The 25,466-nt window shown below is 51.2% G+C and overlaps 2 long non-coding RNA genes across 3 annotated transcripts in view; one reads left to right on the plus strand and one right to left on the minus strand.

Moving 5' to 3' along the window:
- Positions 1–25,060, minus strand: part of LOC131813988 (uncharacterized) — a 51,400-nt gene extending 26,340 nt beyond the window's left edge. Inside the window, exons 1-2 of the long non-coding RNA XR_009347071.1 lie at positions 24,190–25,060; positions 12,974–13,072 (exon numbers count right to left, since the gene is read on the minus strand). This is a non-coding gene — a long non-coding RNA (uncharacterized LOC131813988). The remainder of the gene's footprint in view (positions 1–12,973; positions 13,073–24,189) is intronic.
- On the plus strand, positions 9,329–19,814 carry LOC131813971 (uncharacterized). 2 transcript variants are annotated; one of them, XR_009347068.1, is made up of 4 exons: positions 9,329–9,403; positions 9,800–10,450; positions 13,052–13,954; positions 19,108–19,814. It is a non-coding gene; the product is annotated as an uncharacterized LOC131813971 (long non-coding RNA). The 2 variants fall into 2 exon arrangements; XR_009347066.1 differs by lacking the exon at positions 19,108–19,814 and having other exon boundaries at positions 13,052–14,145.
- Positions 25,061–25,466: the final 406 nt, after the last annotated feature.

The raw sequence follows: 25,466 nt of genomic DNA on the forward strand, positions 1-25,466 counted from the left end.
GGGAGCCCACGGAGACCCCGATCCCCGGAGACCCCGATCCCCAGATCCCGGACCCCATCCCTCAAGGCTTTCCTGAGGGGCGAGAGCTGTATCAGACCCTGAGGAATAACTGGCCTGGAGGAGCTTGGGGGTGCTGGGGTGCTGCTGGCCGAGGAATTACACACCCAAAGGCCTCTGGTCCGTGTGAAAAGGACCAGAAGGGAGGGCTGGGGGGTGTGTACCAAGAACAAAGGGAAGCCTGGTCAGAGCCCCCCTCCCCCACCCCCATCCCCCCACCCCTCCCCACCCCTCCCCACCCCCGGGGTGCGGGGGCGCGGGGTGCACAAAGGCCTAGAATCTGGGTTGCTGGGCTGGGAGGAACTCCCCGCCACAGGAGCACAAAGCTCTCGGCCTCCTTATCTCCTCACACTAGTCCCTGTGGTTCTTGGGATGGTCTCCTGCCTCCCACCGCCTCAGCCAGGCAGGTCTGGTCAGCGGGAACATTCCTTTCTTCCAGTTCTTCCAGCTACAGCTGGGGCTGGGGGGGGGGGGGGGGGGGGGGGGACAGGGGCAGGGGGAGGGGGCACCTGGCCCTGAGACCTTCAAACCAAAACTGACTCCCCAGCCCCCTTCCCCCACCCCCATCTCCCGCCCCTGCCACTGCCCCCCTGACTCAACTTCAGATCTGTCGACGGGTTTCCCAGCCTGCTCTCCCCATTTCTAGCGGGAGGGCAGGAGACAGGACTCGGGGAAGCCTCGAGCTCACAGACCCTGCTTCCTGGCAGGCAGGGCAGCCCTTAGCCCACTGCCCGTGACCGCTGGGGGAAGAGTTGGGGGGGGGGGGCCGGCAGGACCCAGTGGACTGTTGTCCTGCACAGTGAGAGCCACGGAACCCTCATCCTTGCTCTGCTTGTCTCTGCCCCTTCCTACGTGTGCCCTCCCTGCCGCTGAGAGCTTAGGGACGGGAGAAAACAAAGCACAAGGGTTAAATTGCATTCGGGACTTGTGTTCCAGTTCATTCTAGATACATCAATTCAGAATCTAATCCAGCAAACTTGGGATCAGCGGAGGAGGGCCTGACCCTTTCTGGAAGGCCCTGAACTCTGAAGGCCTGACCTCTGTCCCCGAACAGGGCCTTCCTTCCCGAGCTCTCCGCTATGCGAGGAATTCTGCATGCAATAAAAATTGAAAAAAAAAAAAAAAAATCCCCCCTGGATTTGCTGCTTTGGGATCTGACCAAGTCGGAATGTGTGTCGCGGAGGAATGCTCGCTGCCTGGGCAAGGTCAGCGACGCGCAGGAAAGCAGATCTCAGAAAATCACGTCCTCCACCTTCCCCAAAAAGCCCAGGAGCTGCCTTCCACGAGAGCCAGACGGAAGAGCGGAGCAGCTGGCAGAAGGCGGGCCTGATCCTTCACCACGAGGTAACGAGGGTGAGAAAGAGTTAAAGGCTGAACCCTGTCCTCGAAGAATTCAGACGGAGAAACCCTAACCTCCAGCACCTCGGAATGGGACTGTGTCTGAAGACAGGTCCTTCAAGAAGTGGCTGAGGTAAAGGAAGGTCATCAGAGGGGGCCGAGTCAGTAGGACTCGTGTCCTACCCGCAAGAGGCCGTAAGGACACAGGCAGAGAAGGAAGATGCTGAGGAGACATTATCCAGAAGCCGAGGAGAGAGGCCTTGACCTTGGGCTTCTGGCCTCCAGAACTGTGAGAAAATAAGATTCTGTTGTTTCAGCCACCTGGTCTGTGGCACCCTGTTAGCACGGCCCTCACAGGTGAAGGCCGAAGACCTGCCGACCACCTCCTGCCACCTGCCTGAAGAGAAGAACAGAAGAGCTAAAGGAAAGTGAACCTGCTGTGAGTGTGAACAGTCGTGATGGCTGGGGGCTGGGTCCACGCAGCTGCATTTCCCAGGATTCCCGTCCTTCTAGGGTCCCGGGTCAGCGAGGGCCCTAGAGGAATGTATGGCATTCGGAAGGTTTGGAAGGCACAGGAGAAGCACTGCCATCTTGTTCTGCTCTGAAGGAGGCTCAGGGCCCACCTTGCTGGCATGGGGCAGCCGCTGGGCCTGCAGCAAACCCAGCTCCCAGGCCAGGTGAATGCGGCTCTGGGATGAGGGCCGCAGCTTGCCCCTCGGGTCTCCCCTCCAGGTCATCGTGGAGAAGGCAGGCAGTGAGGGCCAGACATGGTTCCAGGCTGTCTCCCCACTGTCCCTCCCTGATCCGGCCCAGATGAGACACAGGACGGCACCTTACACAGACCGCAGACTGACCTCCCACTGGCACGGGCGCTCGGACCCAGGGATAGAGCCCCTCTTCTCTCTATAGCTCACGGACATTCCACTTCTCTCATCAAATCTTGACTGATATAATAATCAACAGGAAAAAAAAATCAGTCTTAGCAGCTAGCCGAACAGGTGCGCGTTTAAGACACATAACCTGATGATGTCTTGTATGTTTAATTCCCTGAGATAGCGGTGTCGGCGAGTAAGCCTGATGGAGTCAACATTGGGCCTCTCACCAGACGCAGAATCCCAAAGCCTGTTCTTTTCCCAGCGGCTGTTCCGGGCCATGCATCCTCCCACACGGCTCTTCGCTTCCATTCCTCTTGCGTCATCTAGGCTAGAGCCTCGGGGCTTCCTCCTGCCTCCACACCTCCTTCCCACTACCTGCCACTGGTCCCAAGCCCCTGCTTCTAGAAAGCCACGCTGCAGCACACTTCAAAGTCGAAAGACCAAGACCAAACCCTCTGCCTGGATGTTTAGACCTTTTATAATCTGTCCCCACCCTACTGCCCCCGCCATCCTCCCCCACTGCTCCTCAATGCGTACCCTCTACAGACTGAGGTCAGTCTCACCTTCCCTGCTGGGGGCCTGCCAGGTCTCTCCATCCCTCGGCCACCCCTCGGGTTGTCTCCGTGTTGCAGGACCTCTCATCGTGCGAGGCTCAAATCTTGCCTCCTTCACAAAAGCTTCCTTCAACAAGGCCATCAGGGGTAGCATTCTAGAGAAAGGCCTCTGGAGCTAGCCAGCCTGCATTCAAACCCTGCCTTTGCCGTTACGAGCCCTCCGTCACTCAATCTTTCTGCCCCTCAGATGCCTTCATTGTAAAACAGGCATGTAACTGTACCCGCCTCACAGGGTTTTCCTGAGGATCCATGAGTGAAGTTACCCAAAGCCTTTCCATCATGCCTGACATCTAAAAAGTGCCTGATAAGGGTTAGTCCTTATTTTAGTTTTATTTTCATTATTGTCTGACCCTTCTGCCCATCTCCAACCCTCTTCTCCCCTGAGTTTCTACACCTAGTAATAGCAGAGACCACATCACTCAAGCACATTATGCATAGTTGATCTTGTACCGTTCGGTGCAATTTCGTGTGTAACAAAGAGGAACAAGAACAGTCTATCTGTAATCAGAACATCAAAAAGCAATAGCTTATGCATGAGCATAAAATATTCCTCATTCCTAATGTGCAGAATAAGCAGGAGAACGTTCCCTGCTTCTTCCTGATAGCATTTAACCCCTAAAAAGCCTAGGAGGAAAAAGATGAAAACAACCTTCAGAAACGTAAAGACAGGAGAATGCCTGTCCAACCCCACCCCCCATCCCCTGGCACCACAACGGTCCTGAAACTCATCCTCCTGGTGCATCTGAACACCAAAATGTGACATTTTTGAAGACGTGGTTGTCCCATGAAGAACTACCTGGAAGATGGTCTGATCAGAGGAGGGGACCTCAAGTCTGCATCGGCTCCTCCTGAAATTGAACTGCATTCAAGTTAGGGGAGACCCTAGGGGGCCACTAGATGGTGACAGCATCAGGTGGGGAGGGGGGGCAGTCCCTGGTGCCGTGCAGGCTCTCCGCACTCCCTCCCCAGGACTTCTGGTTTACTGCCCAGACTGATAAAGGTTCATGAATTAGCCAGTTCCTAGTTCAAGATAATGTAGAAGTCACACAACACTCCACTTTTACAGGACTCCCTTCCTTCAGCTTTAAAATGAGGGCATTAGCGGAACCAGAGGGGAGATAACGAAGCACCCAGCTCTGAAATTTTGCACAGTGTTTTCTTTTTTTTTTTTTAAGATTATATTTATTTATTTACTTACTTATTTATTTGAGGGAGTATGGGGAGGAGGAGCAGAGGGAGAGGGACAAGCAGACTCCAAGCTGAGCCCAGAGCCCAGCTGGAAGGGTGGTTCCCACAACCCTGAGATCATGACCTGAGCCAAAATCAAAAATCAGATGCTTAACAAACTAAGCCCCCCAGGCACCCCAGCACGGTGCTTTCTGGACAGTCAGAGCAGGCAAAAGCAGCCAAGGAGGGCTCTAAGGGTTTAGTTTTTGCCCCAGGCAATCTACAGATTCCGTGCAATCCCGATCAAAATTCCAACGGCATTTTTCAGAGAAACGGAAACAATAATCCTAACATTTGTAAAGAGCCACAAAAGAGTCAAAGCAATCTTGAGAAAGGCGAACCATGCTGATTTCACTTCCTGATTTCCAGCTACATTACAAAGCCACAATAATCAGAACGGTAGGATATTGGCTTAACAGCAGACACGCATATCAAAGGGAACAGAACAGAGAGTCCAGAAACAAACCCATGCACTTATGGACAATTTACGACAAAGGAGCCAGGGATATACAACCGGGAAGGTGTAGTCTCTTCCCTAGGTGAGAGTCTGATCTCCCCTTTCCCTGTGAGCAGAGCAGTATCAGAAAGAAGGGAGGAAAAAAAACAAACAAACAGAGCTTTAACTTAGCCTTGAAGCCTCTGGTACCTGAGTTCTCCTGGCTGAAAGGTGCCAAAGCCAAGGATGGATATGGCAAGCTACAGGGCTTACCTGGGTTCAAGGCCCAGCTGTGACACTTAGGGCAAGCCTCTGCTTTCCCAGCCATTGCATAAGGCTAATAATCACGCTTACTTTACACACGTATTGATTAAATTGTAAAGCACTTTGCCCAGAACCCAAAGCGAAGTAGGTGCTCAAATCATTGGGCTATTCAGCAACTGTGGACCGGTGTCTACAAAATGATAGACGATTCCAAGGCACTGGGGCACAATCTTAAAAAAGACTCCACCTGGGGCGCCTGGGTGGCTCAGTGGATTAAGCCGCTGCCTTCGGCTCAGGTCATGATCTCAGGGTCCTGGGATCGAGTCCCGCATCGGGCTCTCTGCTCAGCAGGGAGCTTGCTTCCCTCTCTCTCTCTCTCTGGCTGCCTCTCTGTCTACTTGTGATTTCTCTCTGTCAAATAAATAAATCTTTAAAAAAAAAAAAAAAAAAAGACTCCACCTTACAGACTTGGCCTTTGGGAGGAAAAGACAGATAAGAAGAAATAACCAAAATAAAGTAAGATTTTCTCAAAAGCACAGGAGAAGAATATGAAGAAGAATCAAGCAGGACAAATGAGACAGGAAGGGGGCTGTGGTTTTAGGTAAAGTCCTCGGAAAAGGCCATTTCTCCATTAGAAGAAAGCACCCTGGAAGGGACACCCTAATCCTCATTGCCCGTGCTCTGGACATGGTACCAACAGAGTATTTCTCTTGGTGTTCAAATGGACATTTCTGCTCAACCATACCTCCCAAAATCGAACGTCCTAGCTGGAAGAGAACTTGGAGAGTCTCTATTTCACTTTGTTGATGAAGGACTGAGACCCAGGAAGGTGGGCTGACAAACCCAGGGCCACCCAGTTCAGAGACAGAGGTTGACCCTGCCTCTACGGCCAATGTTCTTGCCTCTCTTGTAGTCCATTGTCTCTGACCATATAAACCTGCCGCCTGGAGCCTGGAAGCCTTTGCTCTAGTTCACAGTTCATTCAGACACGTCCGACAGGGAAAAAAAAAAAAAATTATCATAGATTTGCAAGAAGACATTCATGAACCAGTGACCCTCATTTCAAGAATTAAGAGTGAGGGGCGCCTGAGTGGCTCAGTGGGTTAAGCCTCTGCCTTCAGCTCAGGTCATAATCTTAGGGTCCTGGGATCGAGCCCCGCATCAGGCTCTCTGCTCCGCAGGGAGCCTGCTTCCCCAGGCTCTCTCTCTCTGCCTGCTGCTCTTCCTACTTGTGATCGCTCTCTCTGTGTGTCAAATAAATAAATAAAATATTTTTAAACAATTAGAATTAAGAGTGAGAGGCCATTGCTTCCAGTGATCACTGGGTACCAAGAATCCCATCACAAGCAAAGGCAAACACCACCCGCAAACCACGTATACAGCACTCCTTGGCTGTAAGACCGTCATCAAAAAAACCAAAAACCTGTTTCCATTCTTTTTTTTTCTCCTTAGATTGTCACCAAAATGTGAAAACAAAACTGTGGATTGTGCTGAATCCTTGAACCCCTCAGAAGAGCCCGCAGAGCCCAGTGCTCTCACCGGGACGTTCCTAAAGGGCTGTTTCTCTTAGGAGAGAATTCCTTGCCTCCATCAGGGACATTTCTAAGAGCCACCAAGGCTAACGGGACCAGCGAGAGCTGATCAACCAGTTGTCCCTTGGCAGCCTAGCTGCCCTGGGCTGGAAGGACCACAGCGGGGGCCGAACACGTCGGCGCAGCTGTCGGGGACACGGGAACATCAGTGGGCCCTTAAGGTGGGGACTTCAACTCTCCACCCATCCATTCAGCAGACACGAACTGAGGGCCTGCTATGGGCCAGGCACTGAGGGATGACAGGAAACCAGACAGAGCCCCTGACAACACGGCACTTCTAATGAGGAAGAAGGAAGTGAGGGAATTGGGGAGTTAAGAAGCGTGGGAGAGCGATAAGGAAATGCATAAGAGACAGAGACAGTGCCTGAGGTTGGGGGAAGGAAGCTTCGGTGCTTCAGGTAAGATCTCAGAGACGATCTCTCTGGTCAAGCAACACTGGAGGGCAAAGAGTCCGTCAAGGAAAGAACATTCCAGGCACAGTTCACAGCAAATGCAGAAGCCCTTAGATGGAAGAGCAAGGAGCCCCTGGTGGCCCGAGCTCAGTTGCGGAGGAGAGTTGGGGTCAGAAGAGCAGGGAGGGCCAACAGACCTTTGCAACCCCTTGAGATCTCCCTCGAGTGAGACAGAGAGCCAGGGAAGGTCGTGAGTGAGGCGGGACATGAACTGACTAATGCTTTAAAAGGATGGAGCCTGATGCTGTGCTAAGTGACCAGAGAGTACCCAGGGCAGAAACAGGGAAAGCGGTTTGGAAACAGCTGCCATCCTCCCGATGATGGAGACAAGGCGGCCATGATCAGGGCAGTAAGGACAGAGATGCGGAGAAGGGACTAGATTGCGGATCTGGAAGATGGAGCCGATGGAAATTGGTAATCACCTGTGTACAGGCTGTAAAAGAGTTAGGGGAGTCCACGGGACGCCTGGGTGGCTCAGTCGGTTAAGCATCTGCCTTCAGCTCAGGTCATGATCCCAGAGTCCTGAGACCCATATGGCGCTTCTTGCTCAACAGAGAGCCTGCTTCTCCCTCTGCCTGCTGCTCTCCCTGCTTGTGCTCTCTCTCTCTCTCTCTCTGTCTTGTCTCTCTCTCTGTCTCTCTGACAAATAAATAAATGGAAACTTTAAAAAAAAAAAAAAAAGAAAGAAAGAAAGAAAGAAAAGAAAGGAATTAAAGGAGTCCAGGGTGATGTCCAAGTTTCAGCCTGACCAAGCTGGGGGTAACACTGACGTTCGCAGAGAGAAATACCGTGGGAGGCACCCGGTGGAGGTGGGGAGAAGGGTAAGGAAGAGAGAATTTTCCCAGCAGGTGTTTAAGTTCTGTTTCTTTTTCTTTTTCTTTTTTTAAGATTTTATTCATGTATTTGACACAGAGAGAGAGATCACAAGCAGGCAGAGAGGCAGGCAGAGAGAGAGGGGGAAGCAGGCTCCCCGCTGAGCAGGCAGCTTGATGAGGGACTCGATCCCAGGACCCTGGGATTATGACCTGAGCCGAAGGCAGAGGCTTAACCCACTGAGCCACCCAGGCGCCTCCAGGCTCTGTTTCTAATTGGTAAAGTCAGCCTTGCACAGGAGATGGGCCACATGATCCAGCAGTCCCCCTACTGGCTATACACTCACAAGAATTAAAAGTGGGTACTCGTGCAGGTGCATTGTACACGGTCCACGTTTTGAAAAGCCTCATTCACAACAGCCAAAATGTGGAAGCCACACAAACATCCAGCAACAGATAAATGGGTAACTGGGCGTGTGTATCCAATGGAGTATGCTTCAGCTTGCTACAGCGTGCAGAAACCTTGCAGACCTCACGCTTAGTGAAATCAAGCCAGATCCAAAGGACAAATGTAGGATTCCACTGAGGGACCCAAAGTGGTTAAATTCAGAGAGGCAGAAAATGAAACGGGGGTTGCCAGGGGCTGGAGGGAGGAGGGAAGGGAAAAGTAGTGTTCAGTGGGTCCAGAGTTTCTGTCGGGGAAGATGGAGATGTTCTGGAGATAGACGGTAGCAACGGCTGCACAGCGGTGTGTGTGCCCTTGATGCCACCAACCGAACACCTCCAGTGGTTAAAATGGGAAGCTCTATGTTATGTATACTTTATGATTTAAAAAAAAAAAAAATAGATGGTGATCTCACAGCTTAGTCCACTGACAAGGGCTCTAGAAGGTGTGCACACACACAAACGCAAATGAAAAATGATTCTCGAGTTGTCCCATGGTGAACTGTGGGGCCAGGAGTACCGCATCCATTCCTCCAAGTGGCTTCGGAGTAAGGGGAGGGAGGCCTCGCAGGAGAGGCAGGGGCCGAACGGGAGCTTGTCCCAGGCAGAAAGGACCGTGTGAAAGAAGACAGGACTGGGGCGCCTGGGTGGCTCAGTCAGTTAAGTGTCCGACTTTTGATTTCAACTCAGGTCGTGATCTTAGGATCATGAGACACGAGCCCGGCGTTGGGCTCCTCACTACGCACAGAGCCTGCTTGGGATTCTCTCTCTCTCTCTCCTTCTACCCTCTCCCCTGCTCTCTGCGCGTGCTCTCTCTCTCTCCCACTCTCTCTCTCAAATAAATAAATAAATAAAATCTTTAAAAAAGAAGAAAAAGAAAAAGGAAGAAAGAGGACAGGACTGGAGTAAGACATTCAGAGAAGCAAAGTGAGCAAAGAAGACGAAACAGCAGGAACGGGCATGACCTGGCACGGAGCGCGGGAGACCTGACGACAGCCTTGGTGACCAAGGGCAAGAGCCCGTGGCAAGCAGTCCCACTTGAGGCTGATGAAGGGCCACACCGGCGACAGCTCAGACTGAGCACTTACTATGCGTCTAAGCCGCGGACAGGGACTAAGTGACTCACACAGCCAACGACCCTGTAAGGGGAGTCCCCCAGTCATTCCCAGGTCACAAAGGAGGACACTGGAAACCTCCCAAGGTCAGAGCGGCAGAAACAGGATTCAGTGCAGCCCTGCAGCCGGGCTCTCAGCCTCTAATCTGCGCACCTCCTGATGGCGGGCAGCCCCGAGGTCAGCTTCCCTGGACTCTACCCTTCCAAACTCACTGGAGCATTTAGGACACTGTGTGACTGGGTCGATGTCTTGATTCAAGACCCCCGCTGGGGGGCGCCTGGGGGGCTCAGTCTTTAAGCATCTGTCTTTGGCTCAGGTCATGAGCCTAGGGTTCTGGGATCAAGCCCCACATGGGGCTCCCTGCTCAGTGGGAAGCCTCCCTCTCCCTCTGTGCTCTCGCTCTCTCTCGATCTCAGTCTCTCTCAAGTAAAATAAATAAAATATTTTTAAAAAGAAGACGAAGAAAAAGATTGGGGGGTGGGGAAGAGAGCCCCTTGGTCCAAACTTCACAGTCTTACCTCAAAGTGCAACAACGTCTTTCTGATCAAACCTCCTGATCTGCTTATTTACCAGAACGACTCTCGATGACAACAGCTGACAGCCGTGTTGCCATGACAAATGCGAGTTGTGTGCCGTTCAAACGCGTTTCTAACAATCAAGGGAAATGGCAGAATCCTTCTGAGAAGTTGATGTAGAGATAACTGGAGGTTCGTGGCGGGGGCAGGAAAGGGTCGTTTCTGGCATCCCAGGGAGGTCACGTTGATACAAAACGCAGCCTCAAAGTCCACACAAGTGTGGGACGTGGAAGTGGGTTTGCAAGGAGACGTCAGGGTCAGGGGAGAACCTACGACGCGGTCGGTCAAGGAGTCTCCACCAGGGAGAACCGTGCTCTCCCCTCTAGTGTGAACCGAGACCCACGAAGCCACAGCAAGTCCCTCCCAGCCGCACAGATTTTATCTGAATCCCTGGGCTGGGCAGCTTTGCTTCTGCCTTCAGGGCTGGCTCTCAGTAAAGGCTCCTTGACGGGAAGCAACACCATAATCTCAGAGTGTACCAGGCCCTTTGAGGAAGGGGGTCAAATCCCAAATACCTTTCAGTCTCAAGACATTTAATAAGAGGCCAACAAAGTATATTGCAGAGCAAGACCTGCCGCACTGGGAAGGCAAACACTGCAACAAGCTAGAAGCCGCTTCCAGAAGGCGAGAGATGACTGCCCAGCCCTGTGTGAGTACTAGGAAGCCTGCCAGAGGCTCCTGCCATCATTTGTTTCATGTGCTTGCCACAGTGTGCCCGGGGACCTCCCCGGTCTCCACTGGACGTGAAGCCTAGTAGAACCCCAGCCTCCAGGGAGCTGACGCAGGGAGGCCCAGGCACCCCAAGACAGCAAGGGACACTGAACCCAGACTCAGAGGCTCAGGGGCGGCTGGGGGGCCTGATTCAAACGCTCAGAAAAACTGGGAGCGAGGTGCCTGGGTGGCTCAGCCGGTTAAGCAGTTAAGCGCCTGCCTTCGGCTCAGGTCACGTCAGGGTCGTGGGATGGAGTCCTGCAAACACAGGCTCCCTGCTCGGGGGGAGTCCGCTTCCCTCTCCTTCTGCCCCTCACAGCCATCGCTTTTGGTTTTGCTTTCTCTGTCTCTCAAATAAATTTTAAAAATCTTTGTGGGTTTTTTTTTTTTTTTTTACGATTTTATCTATTTATTTGACAGAGAGAGAGAGACAGCGAGAGAGGGAACACAAGCAGGGGGAGAGGGAGAGGGAAAAGCAGGCTTCTGCTAAGCAGGGAGCCTGATGTGGGGCTCGATCCCAGGATTCTGGGATCGTGACCTGAGCTGAGGCAGCCACCCAACAGCTGAGCCACCCAGGCGCCCTTCAAATAAATAAATAAAATCTTTAAAAGAAAGAAGGAAAGAGGGAGGGAGGAAGAGACCAGGGAGCCCAAGGCACGGGGAAGAGCCCCTCAGATACACCGCAGCAGGGGGACCAGCATCAGGGAAGGGAAGGGAAAGGCGCCCATGGGAAGCTGGGGGGGTCGAAATGGCAGCCGGGTCAGGGCAGCACCCTGGGGTTAAGCCAAAGGTGTGAACCGCACCCTGAGAGAAAAGAGGAGCCACTGCAGAATGTGAAGTGGTAGTAACGTGATCTGGTTTTTATTTTATTTTTTTTTAAGACTTTTATTTATTTGATAGACAGAGAGAGATCACAAGAAGGCAGAGAGGCAGGCAGAGAGAGAGGGGGAAGCAGTCTCCCCGCTGAGCGGAGAGCCCGATGCGGGGCTCGATCCCAGGACCCTGGGATCATGACCTGAGCTGAAAGCAGAGGCTTAAACCACTGAACCACCCAGGTGCCCCTGGTTTTTATTTTATTTTAGACGGGCCTCTACTTACAGCTGCCTCCACCTGCGGCAGAAAAATCCACGCGGGGCAGACGCGTGAGGAGGTGGTTGCCGTCACAAATGAAAATCAGAGTCAGCAGCCGTGGAGCTTGGAAAAGTAGGCTGGAATCCGCAGGCCCCCAGAGGTGACCCCGAGAGAGAGTCTAGTGTCAGAAAAATAAAGACGGCGGGACAGGTCCGTGGGAAATGCTGCAGTTTGTGAGCTTTCGGGAAGAGAAGCACCCACGAAGGGCCTGGGAAGGGAGGGAAGAAGCCTCCCTAAGCACTGTGGACACAAGAGGACAAGAGATGTCACTTGGTGGAGGGCAGGGAAGCTTCCAGGAGGGAGGGTGCACTGCGCCAAGCACCCAGACACTGCCATGGGCGGGGTAAGGATTAACCAGAACGGCATGGGAGTGGGGGGGGGGGAGCCCAGGGGCGATGGGGGGGGCACTAGGGTGAGTGGCAGGCAAGGAAAGAGCCCCCTTTCTAGCATGTTGGCTCCACAGGAACAACCCCACAGATAGCCAGAGGGGGAGGGGTTCTTTAAACTGGGGAAGAAGGGGTGCACAGAGGTATTAGGAAGGGGATGCCAAGGTAGAGGTGGGGTGCTGGCGAGAGAAGGGGTGAGTGAAGGCGACTCACAGAACCCCTGGTGGGATCCCACATGGTGCTGGGATGGGGGAGGGGGTTCCTGGGACAAGGTGAGGGGAGAGCTGATGAGCTCGGACTGCCCAGGGACAGGCTGTCCCCAGGCTCCCGCTGACAGGCTCCACAAAGATTTTCCACATTTCTAGAAAGGCCATACATTCCCTATTTTCCGTGAAATCTCCGGATTTTTTTTTAAAGATTTTATTTATTTATTTAACAGAGAGAGATCACAAGTAGACAGAGAGGCAGGCAGAGAGAGAGGAGGAAGCAGGCTCCCTGCTGAGCAGAGAGCCCGATGCGGGACTCGATCCCAGGACTCTGAGATCATGACCTGAGCCGAAGGCAGTGGCTTAACCCACTGAGCCACCCAGGCACCCCGAAATCTCCGGATTTTTAAATGTGGTGAGCTACCTTAAAAAAAAAAACACAGTTTAAGTCTTATGCAGGCCCAGATCATGGCTAGGGCCTGGACTGAGCCAAGAGCCCCCCACCCCCACCCCCGCGCCGCCCGCTTAGTGCCCTGTGACCCTGTGATCCAGAACCTTCACTCTCCAGTTACTTCTTCCTCTCTCTCACCCTTCACGTGGGTGTCTTCCCTCAGGAAGGCCTCAGGGCGCCTGGAAGACACGGTCCTATGTGGACGCTATCATTGCCCTGGTCTCCAGATGGGATGTGTCCTTACCAAGACCCAAGACCATTCTTTTAGTCCCACCACCTTCTCTCACCTGCATTTGGGGTGGAAACTGAGACTGCTTGGCTCGGTTGGAGGTTTCCTCAGGTTTACTCTGGTCTTTGCATTCCAGGGCTGATGGTTGTGATGTGCTCTAACAACAACGACAAGGATTATTAAAGGGTCAATTTTAAAGTCGTCCAATTGATTAACATTTCTCGACGGGTATATAAACAACCCAGAGGCCCCAACTTTCCCCACCACCACTTCTCAGCCCAGCCCCTCCTCTCTCACTTGGAAGCTCTGCCTGTAGGAGAAAGAGCAGAATCTTAAGAAAGGAGTTGACAAAAACTGAAAGACATCCTGTGGCGAAAGTCTGGTGAACCTTGTACAAGGGGAATGATGCTATCTCAGGTTCATAGATTCAGCAAGCAAGCCCTGTTCCCGTCCTCAAGGATTTTGCAATGGCGGAAGGAGAAAGATAAGGTCCAGTGTAACACTGTGAACAAGGGGCCGTCGAGCAAAGAATGTGTAGAAAGGAGGGTTGTGAGTTACTGTCCACTGAGCATCTCCTCTCTGTCCAGCACTAAGCTGGATGCCATGGGATGGAGTCTGAAGTCTACTGGGAGGAGTTCCTGAAACTTTATGTGAGAGCTCTCCAATCCTGGGTGACCACCATCTTGGATGGGGACTCCCAACAGGAAGGAAAGCCCACCTGGCCATGGGATTCCCTGGTCAAGGCCAAGACTCCGTCTGACAACAACATAGAAACCAGGTCGTAGAGAACATGATTGCAACCAACAGCTCCAGTGAGATGTTCTTTTCATGTGTTTGCACACGTTGAACATCATCCCAAGAAATTACTCTTCTCCAAGACAAAGAAACTTGGAACTTAATCAGTAGAATGAGCCTGGATCTTCAACTTCAAACTGTTGAATTTTCTTATTCATGCTTCCTTCTCACAGTTGGCTGATCTCTCCTGCCCCAAGCTTTCAAAGGGATGTTGGAGGCACTTAAATTTTTCTTCACCATAAAAGTAAGAAAATCCCCTATTAGACCTTCCTAAGGGCTGGACCCATGGATCATTTGTCTCTATGTCCCTGTTTATAGAGCCTCGCAGAGCTTCCCAGGCACTCTGGAAATGTCTGTGGCATGTCTGTGGAAGGAAGAGAGGAAGGAAGGAAGGAGGCAAAGAGGAAGGGGGAAAATAAGATTCTTTTAGCTGAATGATGCTTGTGTTTCTTTAAAAAACCAATGGCGTGAAGACTTCCAAGGCTCCTAAAAGCTGCACATACATTAACCCCATTAATCGAAGCTGATTCTTCTTAGTCCACAGATTTTTAAAATTCTAATAGATTAATCAAGTGTGAATCATTCTAGAGAAACAATCTTGCCTTTTCCAGAAAGGGCTTGGTTGAGTAACTCTCCTCTGTTTCATTTTGTTCAGTTTTCAATTATAAAATGAGACTCAGAAGAAGTTCAAATAACCACAGAAGAAAGGAATGTTTTTTTTCTTTCAGAAAGAACTGAATAATAATAGCAAACACATCAGCACTTACCATGGGCCAAAAGCTATTTTATCTTGTGTGTTAACTCCTTATGGCAACTCTAGAGACAGTAGCTTCACTTATTTTGTTCTACACAACAGAAAACTGAGGCCCAGAGAGTTTGAGTAACTTGCCCAAGATCACACAACTAGGACGTGGCAGTGCTAGGATCTGAAACCAAGCCCTCTGGTTCATGAACCCACACTCTAAACCGTTAAACCAACCACTCAGGTCCAGCAGCATATATTAGAAAATGAGAAAAGTCTGAGCCAAAGTTACTACAATGCCCCAAATAAGAAGTCACCCTGAAGAAAGTATGGCTCTTAGCTACAAGTGTATCTCCTCACAGTGTCCTCTCTTGGAGTAGCTTGTGGCCAAAACTTGAGTGCTTTAAAATAACAAAGTAGGAGCACTTGGGTGGCTCAGTCAGTTAAGCGTCAACTCTTGGTTTCTGCTCAGGTCATGATCTCAGGATAGTGAGATCGAGCCCCACGTTGGAACGCTTGAGAGATTCTCTCTCCTTCTCCCTGTGTCTCCCCACCCCAGTCCATGCTCTCTCTCTTTCTCAAATAAATAAACAAATAAAACCTTTTTTAAAAGTGGGGAGTTGGGGGAGGCACCAGGGTGGTTCAGTGGGTTAAAGCCTCTGCCTTCAGCTCAGGTCATGATCCCAGGGTCCTGGGATCGAGTTCCACATCAGGCTCTCTGCTCAGCAGGGAGCCTGCTTCCTCCTCTCTCTCTGCCTGCCTCTCTGCCTACTTGTGATCTCTGTCAAATAAATAAAATCTTAAAAAGAGAGAGAGAGAAATAACAGAGTAATATTTCTAAAACTAGCAAAACTAACATTCCGTAGTAGCTGGACTGGACAAAGGGGTAGGAAGGGAATTCAGTTCCAAGTCTTTAGAAAACGAAACAATCATGCTTTCAAGCAAATGGCTTTCTGATCCAAATACAAAATTCATCTGAAACCACCAAAACAAGTCACAAGCCTTAAAAATCCTACCTCAACCGGAGGAGGAACCCACTGTTCAATGCAGCCATACTGGAGGCACGAGAGATTAACATTAAGTCCTACATGACCCTAAACTAGATGCTGTCAGTGACAAAGAACCAGACCGAGAGAAAGCTGGCAGTGGGGGGAGGGGCGGGGTAGAATTCTTTCCCAGTGCCATTTTGGTTTTATCCTGAATACCGAGGTTGAAAAACATAGAGGAAGGAAGGAATGGCATCGGGAGGAAAAGAGCCACAAAATTAAACAATGTACGATCCTAAATGCCCTTAAAGCTTTTCCTCTTAAAATGCACTTCTCGGGACGCCTGGGTGGCTCAGTTGGTTAAGCAGCTGCCTTCGGCTCAGGTCATGATCCCAGCGTCCTGGGATCGAGTCCCACATCGGGCTCCTTGCTCTGCAGGGAGCCTGCTTCTCCCTCTGACTCTGCCTTCCACTCTGTCTGCCTGTGCTCGCTCTCGCTCGCTCTCTCTGACAAATAAATAAAATCTTTAAAAAAAATAAAATAAAATAAAATAAAATAAAATAAAATGCACTTCTCAGTGTGGAAAACATTGTCCTAGGTGGCGTGAGGGCTTGGAAAAGATTAAGGCGGGATCCAGCCCATGACATAGCTTCTATTGTGCTCCAAGGTGGGCCTGATGATAACCTCAAAGCCCAGCAAAGGACCAAACACACAAGTTCAGCTGACATGTTCTGAGCTGATCAAAGGAGAACCCCAGGGGCTGGATGGCAGAGAACACACTGTTGGCTTGAGACTGGACAACCTGGCATCGTCATTCCAGGGCACGGCCACTGTGGGACAGGAAGGGATGTGACGGAAGGACAGGCTGCAGCCATGGAGGTCATCCTCCCCCACCTCCACACACTCCAAGACCCCACAGTCCTGTGTTTCACATCTAAAGGTCATGGTGAAATATGTGGAGAAAACAGATTTGTCACTATTCCTGATTATTACTCACTTTGTGCAAAATAATTACCAAGTACAGAACACATAGCCGTTAAATGGGATTATCACTGTACGTGTGGCTATGTCGCTAATGGGAATCACTGACAAGTTCCTGGCCAAGTAGAATGAGCTGAACGTTATTATTCAATCATGAGATCATGGTTTTTGGCCAATAGTAAAAGAGATCTCTAAGAGCCAACAAAGGTGTGGAAAAAGCGGAGGTTTTCACACCCAAAAGTGGGAATGTGTGTGAATACAGCCTTTTGGGAGTGCAATTTAGAGTAGCTTTAAAATGTTCAATGCCCGTGCTCCTTCAGCCAGCAATGACGTCTCTAAGAATTCAGGGGAAGTATTTGAGCGTGTGCTCCAAGAGGTATGTGCAAGGATGTTTGCAGACACTGGAAATAACCTAAAGTTCTGTCTAGAACAATCATTAAACATAGAATTCGTCATCTATGCCGTGCCATATAGTCTGTAACAGTGAAAAAGAATGAACATTGACCTACATACTGTTAAAGGGGATGGGGGAAGCAAATTGCAAAACAAGACGGTGCAATCTTATTTATGGTTTCTTTCATTTTTTTAACCTTTTTTTTTTTTTAAGAGTTAATTTTTTTTAAAGATTTTATTTATTTGACAGAGACTACAAATAGCCAGAGAGGCAGACAGAGAGAGAGAGGAGGAAGCAAGCTCCCTGCTGAGCAGAGAGCCTGATGAGGAGCTTGATCCCAGGACTCTGGGATCATGACCTGAGCCAAAGGCAGAGGCTTTAACCCACTGAGCCACCCAGGCTCCCCTTAAGAGTTAATTTCAAGTGATCTACACCCAACATGGGGCTCGAACTTAGAACCCAGAGATCAAGAGTCGCAGAGTTGAATGCTCTACTGAACGAGGCAGCCAGGGGCCCCATTTATGGTTTCTTTTCACCCACCAAACTGCAGACATCTGCGTTAACACACAGATGCACCGAGCAAAGTCTGCTGGGCTCACGCCGAGAGGACGTCAGCGGGTTACGCTAAGGAGGAACACGCAACAGGGTTTCGGGGATGAGGAGGACTTCTTGGATTGTTTTCAATGTTTCCCAAAACTGAATTGCTATGTGGTGTAATTAGAAATTAAATTCTGAGGGGGGGGGGATGGGCACAATAGAGAAAAAAATTAAATCTCTGCCAACGTTGGTCCTAAAAACGCCCAACTGTGTGTGCGTTGGGGTGCAAAATATTTTACCAGCGTGATTACATCCACAAGAGGAAGTCGGCTCAGCAAATATTTATTGAGCACCTACTGTGGGCCAGGCACTGTTTGCAACTCTGGGGAAATATTAAAAAGATCTGCCTCGATGGAGTTTGTATTCCAGTGGAGTTCACAGCGGCGTATCGGCTTTGAGGGGAGGGCGGTGCTTCTGGGAGAGAAGCGTGGGCTGATACAAGGTGCCCAGGGTAGGGGGGCAAGGCAGAGATAGGCTCTAGTCCTCTCTTCTAGGCCAGGGAAAGAGGAAGAGGCAGGACCCAGAGCACCTGCTGGCCCCTCACTGAACATGGTCTATGTCTGCTCCAACCAGCTGCACAAGTTGGGGTGTCTCTTGTCAGCTGGAAGGCCACCCCCCACTCACAGAACAGGGAATTGCGGAGGGGAGGTGACTCAGGAGAGACCCACCATCTAGAAAGTGCAGCTCAACTTACTGCAGGGGTCACCAGGCAATATTCACAAATATCAAATCATCATGGGGAGGCCCTAAAGCTAACACCAGGTTCTAGGTCAAGTCTCTCTCAATAAAACGAGAAAGAAAAAAAGTGGAACTGAGTGTGTGGGATAGCCAAGAGATTAACAGTAGAATTCAAGGTGAGAAGGTTAAGGGAATCCTCCTTACCCCAGACCAACCTGCATTTCGAGGGATGGCCAGCAGAGCGCTCAGGGTAAATACAAAGGAATGACTCCATAATAGTGAAATTGTTGACATCCTTGATGAGCCAGTAGGGGGAGATTTCAGGAGATTTCAGGTGGGTCTTTCCTGAGGTCTTCAAATCACACCTTACAGGCACTGGGCTGCCCCACCTGAACCCCGCCCCCCCCCCAACCCTCTCCACCACCCCCCCAGCTTCCCTGTCAAGCCAGTTCACACGGGCGCTGGAAGGCTCAGGTAATCTGATTGGCCGGGAGATTCGTGTTTGCTAGGGAAGACTGGCTTTGTTAAGATCAAAGTCAGGTTTCAACCTGTTCCTCCCAAACCTACGTGCAGTCCCTCATAGAGCCCGACCTAGCGCGTGGTGAGCAGCTTTGCATAGCTCTGATGATTTATAAAATCCAAGTGGGTTTTAAAACTTCTCAGTACAAGATAGTGGAAATTAGGCTAAAGAACCACCCCCACGAAGCGCCTGGGTGCCTGGTTAAGCAGTTAAGCATCTGCCTTTGGTTCAGGTCATGCATAGTCTCAGCATCTTGGGATCGAGCCCTGCGCAGCTCCCTGCTCAGGAGGGGATCTGCTTCTCCCTCTCCCTTTGCCCTTTCCCCACTGCTCCTGCAAACGTTCCCTCTGTCAAATAAATAAAAACTTTTCTAAAATATTAAAAAAAAAAAAAAAAAAAAAAAAAAAGAACCACCTCCACTCCATTTCCACTTTGAATTAAGAGAATCAACTGGGGGATTCCTGACCCACCGATTTACGGATGGTCTCTTCCTCAACAGGGAAGTCCTTCCTCCCTCCGGGACCTTGCGATCCGTGGATAAGGAACCAGCACAAACAGCAGGTCAGCCGCCCATGGCCAAGTCTGCACTGGGCTGAGAATGGTATTTCTTTCTAGACCAATGAACGTTGCTCGAACACACTGGCCCCAGATTAAAACACACAATTCCTCACCACTTCCCCAGGAGTGATTTCTGATCTCAATGCCTCAAAATCTGCTTTCTAGAAGGACTTTGCCCAAACCTGAGAAAGACAAACACCTTCACCACACCCCAGCCTGGCTGTCCTCAAAGGAGGCTTGGAAACACTGTGAAAGGCATGCGTGGGAGTGCTTTGCGCTGGGATCCCGCACACACTCTCCTGCGCTCACGGGCCTGTATGTCACAGCCAAGTGCTTCCCAGCAAAGTACACAAGGGCTTTGTCTCATTCTGCAATGGTCGGCACTGGCCATGGGGCTATGGGGGCCACCGCTGTGTTTGTCCCGCTCAAAGAGAACAGCCTGATGGGGGTGGGGTAGCTTGCTGCCACAAAGAGCCGGCCAGCCCCACCTTGCTTCAGGTGGAAAACACAACTCTCCACATCCTGGCTGGGCTTTCCGGTCCAGAATTTCACTAGGAAGGAAGGCAGGGAGGGACAAGAAGGCGGGGGAACAAAAGAAGGCGCTTTCTTTGTATGACTCTCTTAATAAAACAAAGCCTGGTCAGGGCACTCCATGTCTCATCAGAAAGACACACATTTTCGATTAATACAAACAAAAATAATTAATTGGGAAGAGAAAAATCAAGTCACAATCCCAGACCGGAGCAATGGGTGACATTTCAGATGCTAGCCACCGGTTTTGGAGAAAAGTAATCAGATTTGGGGAGCCCTTCCTCCTCCTCGGCCCAGCTTTCTCCCCCTACCCTTTCCCAGCTTCAGTTCATGGCCATGGGCTCTCCCCTGTAGTTCCAGTGGCGGCCATCTTGAATGCCCCCCTCCCCACCCACCAAACCCCCATTCAGCGCCCTTTGCGCTCCACAGTCACCATGTCGACACCCTTCTAGGTCTCTGGGCTTTTCTTTATCTCCTTTTCCACTCCAACAAGGCAATCCCGCATGCTGGCCAAGTGTGGTTTGCTGACCAGGCAGCAAGCGTTCCCTGCTTTCCACCCTTGTTAAATCAGACTCATCCACAGCTCAAGGAGAACAGCCGACCTTCAGACCCTTAGCCATGACATGAGGAAACCAGTTCTGGTGGGTGTTTCTTTTGTTGGTTTTCCTGGGTTGGGTTGGGTTGGGTCACAGTCAGGACTAGGATGGCGAACAAGCAGGCTGCATCCTTCCCTCATAGAGCTGATAGTCTGATGGCGGAGGCAGACACACCCGCAACTAGTAGTCCCTGGTAATCTAGTAGGAATAGTACTGAGAACCGGAAGGTACAGGGCAGCAGGAGCACACAGACAGTTGGGGGATATGGGGGTGGCAAGGAAGAATTATTCCCAGAAGAAATGTCCCCCTAAACCAAAACCCAAAGGATGAGGAAGAGAAGGCTACTTAAAAGCCAGGGGGCCAGAGATGGCAGGGGATGGTCAGGATTGCTGGGAAGAGCTGGGTGTGGCCCAGAGCCCAGCTTGAGGCTGCAGAACTTGACAGTGGCCAGTCACAAGCAGGGGCAAGCTTTCCTGGGGCTTTGGGCTGGAACACAGAAGGGCTGAGACACACAGGGCTCAGGGTTCATGGCCATCTCTTCCCTGCGTGAACCTGTACATGGCTCAGGCTGTCTTAATACAGCATCCTGATTCCACTCTTCACACTCCGTTAGCAAGAGCTCATTGAATGCCCATGAACACAGAGCAACGGGAACCCAATCCAGCCCGAAGAGAGTCAGCAGATGACACGCCCCACTCCCCATGTTTTTTCCTGTACTTGGTCCTACACCCAGAAGCGCCCTCTCAAAGTTTCTCCAGGATGACGTCACGATAACAGGGCAGGCAAAGCTTTGTGGGACACACAGGAACTGACCATTTCCCCTTCAGAAATCATCAAATGCCGAAAGTGAATGGGGTGCAGGACGTGCTGGGCGGGCTTCTCACCCAGCTCGCGTTGGCAAGGTCTGCAACCACCATCCCGTGGCAAGAACCCTATTAATCCAAGGTGTTTATTTCCTTTTGATAAACAGTAATTTGTAATTTCCCATTTCTAAGGACAATAATGACTTCAAACAAAGGGCAGGCACCAAAAGCAGTATTTAGAGGGAGCAGTTCTAATCCATAGCTGGATGGCGGCTCAGTGAAAAAATAAATTTTTATCCAAAAAAAAACAGCCCTTGGTTAAAAGTATGAATTTGTCTCTTCGATCTGATTTGGAAGACAAGTCATTTTTGGAGATACAGGGTGCTCAAATAGAGAAAGAAAAGGAAAAAGCCACCTCCTCCAAGCAGGCCCCCAGGACTACCAGCTCTTGCCCCTGCCTATGCATGGCACTAAGTAGGCTCACCTGCTACTCTTCCCTCCCACAGTGAAATTCCTAGAATTTATTTTCTAGGAATTTAGACAATCCACCAAGGCTGCCTCCACTCTCTCACTTAACCTCCCTAATCTGCCTAAAGGGCCCACTTGAAATTCAAATCGTGAGCCCAACTTGCAGTGTTACAAGTAGAAAATGCCCTGTCATTAGTCAGTCCTGCCTGTTCACATTCCAGCGCTCTCTGCTGCCTGGCCCCTGGAGGCCGAAGACACAGAACCCAGGCCATAGGGTGCTGAATGGAAAGGCCTTCCAAAGCCTTCTTTGTCACCTGGGCCACAGTAGGGACCTCAAGACAGGGAGGGGTCAAGTGCCCCTGCTATGGCCCAGGGTTGTGTCACACCCAGAGAGAAAAGCAAGACAGGGAACTACCCATGCTGTGCGTGAGGCTTTGCTAAAAGGCTCTCCTGTCCCAAAATACCTGGAGCTGGCCAGCCCCGGGTCCATCCCTGGGACCATCCCTGGGACCAAAAAGCCCTCTTTTTTTTTTTTTTAAGATTTTATTTATTTGATGGGACGCCTGGGTGGCTCAGTTGGTTAAGCAGCTGCCTTCGGCTCAGGTCATGATCCCAGCGTCCTGGGATCGAGTCCCACATCGGGCTCCTTGCTCAGTGGGGAGCCTGCTTCTCCCTCTGCCTCTGCCTGCCATTCTGTCTGCCTGTGCTCACTCTCTCCCCTTCTCTCTCTCTCTGATAAATAAATAAAATTTTAAAAAAAGAAGAAAAAAAAAAAGATTTTATTTATTTGGGGCGCCTGGGTGGCTCAGTTGGTTGAGCAACTGCCTTCGGCTCAGGTCACAATCCTGGAGTCCCGGGATCGAGTCCCGCATCGGGCTCCCAGCTCCATGGGGAGTCTGCTTCTCCCTCTGACCTTCTCGCCTCTCATGTTCTCTCTCACTGTCTCTCTCTCAAATGAATAAATAAAATCTTTTAAAAAAAATAAAATAAATTAAAAAAATTTAAAAAAAAGATTTTATTTATTTATTTGACAGACCACAGAGAAGCAGGCAGAGAGAGGAGGAAGCAGGCTCCCTGCTGAGCAGAGAGCCCGATTGGGGTGGGGGGGGCGCTCCATCCCAGGACCCTGGGATCATGCATGGCCTGAGACAAAGGCAGAGGCTTTAGCCCACTGAGCCTCCCAGGCACCCCCCAAAAAAGCCCTCTTTTTAATGCAAATGTCCCAAAGTGTTCACATATATGGCTCAGTGGAGTACAAAGCTGTGGGCTGAGGAAAGTTTGGCCTAAGGGAAGAGTTAGGTCCCTGCACTATTTGGAGCTTGGGGGCCTCCCAGGGTCAGGAGGCTAGCTCTCCCAGCAGCCACTGGGGAGTCTGGACTTGGCCTCGAGCAACTTCCCAACAACCCCCCAGGGTCTTCTTTCCCCAATTTCCTATCAACATTGCCCCTCTCAAAGTCCCTGCCGGCCCCCGCAGGGCCCATGGCTTGCAGCAGCCCCGAGGTGGGTAAAAATCAGCCCAGCAAAGGATCCCGGGACCCAAGGATGGCCTGTTGATCAGCAACCCTCACCGCTCGGCTTTCCCTCCCAACCTCTCTCCCTCCTACTCCTCTGGGGCCAAGAGTCTCTTTGGGAGGCTCATACACTCCCTGGACCCTGGTGGCCCCATGGTTACAGTATGGAGGGCTTCAGGGTATTAACCGGTTTTGGGCTAGAGCAAAAACCAGAGTTCTGGCTGGAGTTTGGAGGCAAGTGGACATTGCAAGCATGCTGCTTTACTTAGGTTAGAAGCTCCTTTGGGGTGCCAGGAGATAGGGGAACAGGGCTAACATGGCCCAGAGCCCTTCCCCCACTCCCTGCTCCCTGTGGGTCCTCTCTTCCTGCCTTCCCACCCTTGCAGCTCCCACCCCCGCCCCCACCCCTACCCCCCCACCCACCCCCCCACTCCCAGCAGCTCATTCCAGGCTTCCCCTCCCTCTCCTGCTCCTCCCAGCAGCCTTGTCCGTCCGGCCCGCCCCCCACCCCACACTCTTCTGCTTTCCCTGTAGATTTCTGCTTCCTTCTTCCCTCATACACCCCCCATCTCCAGAATAAAGGGCCAGTGGCTCCCCTTGGTGGAGGTCTCAGCTCCTTCCTCTTGGGCGGAGTGCAGGCGACAGGTGGGGGTGGGTGGGGCTACTATGTCCCCCCCTAGGAAGCTCGAGGTGAGGACTGTTAGTTAGCAAGTCCCAGGTAGGTACTAGTTGGCCACAGCCCTGGAGCCATCGGGACCGGCAGGCACAGAATAAAAGGGGAAGCTCTCTCCACAGTTGAGAAGGACTCTGTTCTGCCCCCAGACTCTTCTCACACAAAGCCAGGCCCACCCCCAGAGAGGGAGCCAGCTGGCCCGAGGGAGGGATGCGTGCAGGCCCTGGGCTGTGGAGAGTTCCAGGCTGCTTGGCCAGCAGTTGCGGGGTGGGGGGTGGGGGGGGTATAACGCAAACGCTTTGATGACAGCTACTCCCTTGTTGACCATCAGAGTGGAAAAAGACCCAGGGTGACACTGAGCAGGAGGGGCTGGCGGCAAGGGGGGGCGCTGAACCTGGGCCAAGGGTTCCCTTTACTGGAGGCCTGGAATCTATCTCCTACCTCCAGAATGGGCAAACGGGTGAGAGCCTTTTCCTTTCCTTCCTGAGCACGATCAGACACCAGCCTGCGCGGTCTCGTGTGTCATTCTAAGTTCGTCTTACTCCTTCTCTTCCCCCTCCCACTCCGCCCTGCCTTGCTGAACTTCTCCACCCGCTTCACGTCCACACCTTCCCCTGCTCTTCCCCTCTGCCTGGAGTGCGGCCCCACACTCCGCTCCAAACCTGGAAACAGTCGTGTGTTACTAACACAGAAGAATGCCCGGAGTATTTAACGCATAAGCTTCCCAGTCAGACCTGGCCCCGTTGGAATGCTACCCTATCCTAGCTGTGGGACCCTGAACCTGTGGCTTAACCTCTCTGAGCTTCAGCTTGTCCATAAGTAAGAAAAAGAAAACCCACTTCGTGGGATTGTTGTAGAAGCCAAGAAAGTTAAAGCACATAGGATACACAGGGAAGGCCTCTTACAAAGTACTCTGGAGTACTTGCGGTCGCTCACAGTGTTTACCGTACCCCGCCCACACCGTGTGTGTTCACTCATGCCGTCCTCACAACGGCACTAGGACACAGGAACTGTATCACCCCCGTTTTACGGATAAGGGAAGTGAGGCACCAGAGCGGTTCAACCACTTGCCCAGGATCACGTAGCTATGAAGTGGGAAAGCTGATAACTACTATTATTTTATCATTATTATTCCCCTCCTAGACAATAGGCTCATTGAGGAAAGAGGCTTTGCACATACATATTTAATGACTACTTCAGGGCTGTTGTTGAAAGGCAAGGCCCTACCCATTTCAAAAGACTTCTTCCATTTCCTAAAACCTCCCCAGAAAAAGGACCCCAAGTTCCTCAGGGAAGCAACAATGGCACTGTGGAAAAGAAAGAAAAAAAAAAAAAATATATATATATATATATATATACATATACATATATATATTTGTACATTTTTTAAAAGATTTTACTTATTTATTTGACAGAGAGATCACAAGTAGGCAGAGAGGCAGGCAGAGAGGAGGGGAAGCAGGCTCCCTGCCGAGCAGAGAGCCGATGAGGGGGCTCGATCCTAGGACCCTGAGATCATGACCTGAGCTGAAGTGATGCTGAGAGCAGAGGTTTAACCCACCGAGCCACCCAGGCGTCCCCCCCCCCCTTTTTTTTAAATCACAAGGTTTCGCTCACCCTAGCAGAGTCACCCCTTCCCAGCTCTGTGAGTCACCCTCCTCCCCCTGCAGGGCACCGTCTACCCCATAGAGCGGGGACCAGCGTCCCCCGGGAGGAGC

Source organism: Mustela lutreola, chromosome 1, assembly GCF_030435805.1.
Source record: "Mustela lutreola isolate mMusLut2 chromosome 1, mMusLut2.pri, whole genome shotgun sequence".
NCBI lineage: Eukaryota > Metazoa > Chordata > Mammalia > Carnivora > Mustelidae > Mustela > Mustela lutreola.